General features: G+C 35.4%; 1 non-coding gene across 1 annotated transcript; it reads left to right on the top strand.

The window, feature by feature from the left end:
* Nucleotides 1–4,868: 4,868 nt before the first annotated feature.
* Nucleotides 4,869–4,971, top strand: LOC139084364 (U6 spliceosomal RNA). The gene has a single exon (XR_011541711.1). It is a non-coding gene; the product is annotated as a U6 spliceosomal RNA (small nuclear RNA).
* The last annotated feature ends 1,800 nt before the right edge of the window (nt 4,972–6,771 follow it).

The raw sequence follows: 6,771 nt of genomic DNA, 5'->3' as shown, positions 1-6,771 counted from the left end.
GCTCAGGTGTTTGGATCCCTGACACTGACATAACACCTGTCAAGCCACACTGTGGCAGTGTCCCGCATAAAATAGAGGAAGATTGGCACAGACATTAGCTCAGTGACAATCTTCCTCGATCAAAAAGAGGAAGATTGGCAACAGATGTTAGCTCAGGGCCAATCTTCCTCAGAAAAAAAAAAGAAGAATGGAGGTGGGTCCTGAGACCATTACAAATCGTGAAAGCTAGATTTGAGCCCCTACGTGAAGGCCAGTGCCTTCAGGAATTTCTTTTCACCCCAAATTAAAGGGAATTAAGAAGTAATGTTCCCTGCGATGCCAAAGAAATGAAGGTACTTTCTGCCTTTCTGTGGTCATGGATGGTAATGAGGTCAACCCTCAGGAGCTGAAACTTCAGGCTGTGCCACATGCAGATATGTGGTCTTAAACCACCTTCTTCTTGGTTTAACTTAAAGCTGATATATTAAAATAGAAAATGTCTCTGTACATTGAATCCTCTGGGACTCTGGAAATTGCAAAACACAAAACCATCATGTCAGGATGGTTACAATGAATGGATCTCAGAAATATCACAATTAAATTCTACAGAATAAAGTAACCACAGCTAGTGATCAGCACAAATTGAGAAAAAAATTCCAAAGTGCGTTCATAAATGAACCACCATGAATGGAGAGCTTGCCTACACAACCAAAGGCAAAACATACCTGCTGGGAATAATAGAACAACCTAAAATAGACTTTAAATAAGTATGATTAAAATTATTAAATATATAAAGGTAAAAATGTTAATAATGAATAAAAGAAGAGTGTGAAAGCAAAGGATCTTAAAAGTAACCAAATGCAGTCATGCATTGCTTAACAACAGTGATACGTCGTCAGACGATTTCGTCCTTGTGCGAACATCACAGAGCGTACTTACACAAACCGACATGCTATAACCTACTATATTCCTAGGCTATCTGGGATAGCCTACTGCTTCTAGGCTGCAAACCTGTATAGCATGTTACTGTACTGACTACTGTAGGCAATTATAACACAATGGTAAGTATTTTTGTATCTAAACAGACAAAGTACAGTAAAAATACAGTATAAAAGATAAAAAATGGCACATCTGTAAAGCGTACTTGCCATGAATGGAGCTTGCAGGAATGGAAGTTGCTCTGGTGAGTCAGTGAGTGAGTGGTGAGTGAATGTGAAGGCCTGGCACATTTCGGTACACTACTGTAGACGTTATAAACTGCACAGTTAGGCTGCACTAAATTTATTTAAAAACTCTTTTCTTTCATCAATAATAAATTAACCTTACCTTATCGTAACTTTTTTACTTTATAAACTTTTTAGTTTTTTAACTGTGACTCTTTTGTAATAACACTTAGCTTAAAACACGAACACGTATAGCAGTACAAAAATATTTTCTTTTTTACATATTCTTTTATAGGCTTTTGTCAATGTTTAATTTTTTATTTTTATTTGCTTTTTAAATATTTTTGTTAAAAACTAAGACACAAACACACACGTAATCCTAGGCCTATGCAGGTTCAGTATCACCAATATCACTATCTTTCACCTTCACATCTTGTCCCATTAGAAGCTCTTCAGGGACAGTAATACGCATGAAGCTGTCATCTGCTAGGATGATGATGCTTCTTCTGGAAGCTGCCTGAGGCTCCTCTTGAATTGTCACTCTTTTCACAAATATGTCCATGATGGTTTGCTTGCTTTGTTTCTTTTTTCATCATAGATTTGACTGTAAGCAGATAATGCACCATGAAAATTCCTCTTTATTAATGAAAACCTTTTGATGTTGGGGTCCATATTTTCAAACTTTTTAAGGAGCTTGTTGAGGTTTGCAAAAGCTTCTGCTAAATCCTTCACTGTAAATTTTCTTGGGGGGTTCTTCTTTTTTTCTCCTGCAGTTTTCTTTTCTCTTGCTTCTTCTTCATCTATGCATTCCTGTTCTAGTTCCAACAACACCTCGTTTGTCAGTTCCTTGGGAAGCACTTCCAGGAGCTCTTCAATATCATCCTTACTATCACCCAAGTTAAAGTTGTTTTCCATCTCAACCACAGCCTTGCTGATTTTTCCAACCTCCTCATCTTTGGCAAATCCTTTGAAGTCATGGATGAATCTCTTGAGTGTCCTCTTTCAGATGCCATTCGTACATCTGAATGTCCTTGATAACATCACCCCAAGCCCAAGCAAGGTTCTTGATGCAGTCTTAGATGTAGTCCTTCCAACACTGCATAAGTGTCTTCTCAGTGTCTTTCTCAATTGCAGCAATAGCCTGAGTAGAGTTCTCCTCAGGTAGTAGGCCTTAAAAGCTGCTATAACTCCTTGATCCATTGGTTGTATCAAAGAGATGGTGTTTGGAGGGAAAAGCACCACTTTGATATTGGAATGAAGATCACCAATAAAAGGAGGATATCTGGGAGCATTATCAATAATAAGCAAAATCTCAAAAGGTATGTTATTCTCCAAACAGTACTTCTCCTTTTTACTAGCATAGAAATTCAGGAGGGCAACTTGGAAGAAGAGCTGGGTCATCTATGACTTCTCATTGCTCCTGTAGTACACTGGAAGTGTGCGCTTACTGATATGCTTGAAGGTCCTGGGATTCTAGCACTGCCAGACCACAAATGGTTTCAGTTCCTAGCCTGCAACATTGCCCCCAAGCAAGACTGACTGCTATCCTGTCCTTAAAAGCCTTGAAATCTGTCATTGACTTGGCCTCCTTACGGATGAAAGTCCTTTCAGGCATCTGTTTCCAGAATAGGGAGGTTTCCACTATATTGAATATTTGCTCCAGCAAGTAATTTTCCTCCACAACCAGCTTATCTAGAGTTTCCAAAAATTCTTCAGCTGCCTTTGCATCAGCACTCACAGACTCACCACTCATTTTCACATTATGTGATGAATAAAAATTCCTGAATCATTTAAACCACCCAGAGCTAGCAGTAAAATCAACATCATAGTCAGGTCCACCCTTTTCTTTCAACATCGCAAATAAACTTTTTGCTTTGGCCATGACCATCACGGTGCTGAGAATACACTTCTGTGTTTAGTCTTCAAAATCCACGTCATTAGAAATTTCTCCATGTCTGATTTAGACCCTTCTCAAAATTGTGTTAGTCTTGTTGCCTTCAATGATGCAGATCAATAACTTCTGTCAGTTTGTTCTTGTTCTTCAAGATCATAGCTATAGTTCAATGGGACGCAACTGACTGGTGAGCAATAACCATTACTGATTTTCCATCTTCATATTTCTTAATCAATTTTAATTTCATTTCCAGGTCAATCACCCTATATGACCTCTTAGTGGCAACATTAGCAGTGGATTTATACACTTAGGGGCCGTGATGAACAAAACAAACATGAGATAAGCACAAGAGAAAACGATTCAATCAAGAGACACAGAAAATGCAAGATGTATGAGGCTGCTGTCAGCATAACATGGCATAGTATTTTACAGTAAGCTTTTTTTTATATAAGTGGAAAGAGTACACTCTAAAATAATGATGAAAATTATAGTATAGTAAATGCATAAACCAGTAACATAGACATTTATTATCATTATTAAGTTTTCTGTACTGTACATAATTGTATGTGCTATACTTTTATATTACTGGCAGTGCAGTAGGTTTGTTTACACCAGCAATGCATTGTGCTATACCATATTATGATAGCTAGGAGGTGACTAGATGATAGGAATTTTTCACCTCTATTATAATCTTACAGGACTACAACTGTATATGTGGTCCATCATTGACTAAAACATTGTTATGCAGTGCATGACTGTAAAGTGAAAAACATTACTAGTGAATCAATGGGCAGGGGGAGAGAGTATGAAAACCAGGCAGTAAGTGAAGTAATAATTGCTGAGAATTTTCCAAAATTAAGGAAAACAGAATTTTTATCATTAAAAAGCACACTGGGGGTAAATTAGAAAAATAAAGATAATTATAACCCAGAAATATTTTAGTAGTAGTGGAAGTAGTAGTAGCAATCATAGTATTACTGTCTAACATTTTTAAGCATTTTCTATCAGTCAAGAATTGTTCTAAGTTCTGTATACATTTGACTAATTTAATACCGGCAACAATTTATGAGGTAAGGCACTACTATTATCACCATTTACAGATCAAGGAACTGAGCCACAGAGATTTTAAGTAACTTGTCCAACATCAGGAAGTATGGTTACTATAAGGTAACTTGCAACATGTTGAAGACAGAGAAAACCTGTATATGCAAAAAGAAAAGAAAAATTCTTTACAAAATAATGAAAATTAGGTTGAAGGCAGATTTCCTATCAGAAAAAAAGAAGACCAAGGACAATGAATAATATCTTAAAGTACTGAGATAAAAGAAATATCAAACTGGAAATCTACATGATTTTCTATCTGATGAGGAAAATGAAATATTTTTGACTCTCGCTGAAAGAACTGTTAAGGATTTACCTCAGTAAAAAGGAAGTGTGAAGGACATGCAAGAAGCAATGGTGAGCAAAGACACGGCTAAATATGTTAAGTGTACATATGCATTGACTATTAAAAAAGACAATGATTAATTTTATTATGGAGAATTAGAGAAAGATCAGGTAAAATAAAACGATGGGAGAGTTAAATTACAATTAAAATTTTCTAAGGGCTTCTGTCCTTAAAGAACATAATGGAAATATTAATTTTAGTCTTTAGTGAAACAAATAGCTATGTTTAAAAATGTAAGCATGAATGTTAAAAGAACAGAAATTGAGTTTGTACTTTCAAGTTAGTAGTGATAAAAAAGGATAAAAGAAAATTTTGATCCATCCATCAGAAGCCAAGATATAAGGCTATATGCAGAAAAATATTTCATAAGAATTCAACACATTACTTGCTTCAGCAGCACATATACTAAAATTGCAATGATACAGAGAAAATTAGGATGGCCACAGTGCAAGGATGACATGCAAATTCATGAAACATTCCATATTTTTCTGATTGTGATCAAGAGCTGTATTCACCAGTTGGCTCAATATTATAAAACCACACAAGTCCTCCGCCCTGGAAATATAAGTCATCTGCAGCTTCTGCCTTGGTTTCCTAAATTCTTCCACCAACTCAAGCAATAAAATCACTGTTCAATGAGAAAAAAAATTCATAATAAAATTAACACAGTGAGGATATAGTGAAAGATGTGTAATCTAATAAGGAACATCTCTCACGAACATACAGTAAACATCACATTTAATGGTTAAATGTAAAAAATATTCTCTTTAAAGTCAAGGACATTAAAATCTGCCCTGTATCACCCATTCTGTTCCACATTGAATTATAGCTGTGGTGATCATCGTAAGACAAGATAAACATTACAGCACTAAGGATTGGAAGACAAGAAACAAAATGTCTATTATTTGCAGGTAATATGATTACCTAGAGAATCCAGTAACATCTACAACCCAATTATTATAATTAACAAAAAAGTTTAGCAAGTTTGTTATCAAAAATCCTGATGCAATAAGTGCAAACCTGGCCTAAGTAGTTGGCACTAACAGAATGACACTGGCAGACAGCCTGTCACAAATACTTCGTAATGAAATTCACAAAGCTTTTCAGAAAATCTATAAAGCATTTTGATGATTCCAGGCAGCCTGCTCAAAGGCAGGCTGTCTAGATTTGCCTCTTTTCTGGCTGACAGCTAATGTGCTTGTCAATAAAAAGAAGAGGAAGACTTAAGTGATCCCAGACCTTTATAATTCTGTTTCAGCATGCGTCCGCTGACAAAAGCGTAACGATTGTGTCCATCACATGTGAGTAAATTTGCATGTGAATAAAAAACTAAACGTCCCCTAAATTATTCTTTCCTCTGGCTATAAGCTAAATTTGCAAAATTGTATGCCTGCAAGAAACCATACAAAATGTAATTTTAAAACCATACCATCATTGCTAAAAATGTAGTAAATAGCCTAAATCTACTAAAGATCTTTACCAGAGAAAATTATGAAAGTTTATTAAAGTACATAAAGAAACAAATAATAGAGAGACAAACCATATTTGTGAAAGAGAAGTCTCAATAACAGAAAGATAGCCATATTATCCCGCATAATTTTTAAACTCAATGTAATTATAGCCAAAAACCTAACAAAGTTTCCATGGAACATTAAAAAGTTTATGCTAAAATAAATATGGATATCTATCTAAAGAGCCAAAAATAGCCAACATGCTAGAGGAAGAATAATAATCAGGAGGTAACTGCCCAACCAGACAACAAAGTCTTTTGAAAATCCATACTATTTAGAATAGTCTAATAATGACAGAGAGTAGACGAATATAGCTAGAAAAAGACCTTTGCATGTGTACCAACTTTGTACATTGCAGAGACTGTTACAAATCAGAAGGGGAACGTGATTATTAATAAATTAGGTGAGGAAAATCGGCTATCTATATGGAAAAAGTTTAACTTAGGTGCCTGCTCATATCAATGAATTTAATGACTTCTTATGACAAAGTAATTCCATTCTGGCATGTATATCTTTTGGAAAAATCTAAAAAGTCTTCAAATAGAAATGTGCACAATTATTACACAGTCATTGTACTTGTGAAAAGAGAGTTAGAAACTACCTAATCAACTCCCAGTTGGAAACTGGATAAATGCATTACGGTATATCCATACAGTGAAATTCACACACTGTGTTTTCATAGAACAAAGAAGAACAAATCAGATCTGTGTATATGAACACAGATAAATCTCAATAATATAATGCTGTTCACAAAGCAAGCTGCAAGACAAACAAAGC

This window comes from Equus przewalskii, chromosome 6, assembly GCF_037783145.1.
Source record: "Equus przewalskii isolate Varuska chromosome 6, EquPr2, whole genome shotgun sequence".
Taxonomy (NCBI): domain Eukaryota; kingdom Metazoa; phylum Chordata; class Mammalia; order Perissodactyla; family Equidae; genus Equus; species Equus przewalskii.
Note: the sequence above shows the minus strand (reverse complement) of the source record. Positions and strands in the feature narration are given on the sequence as shown.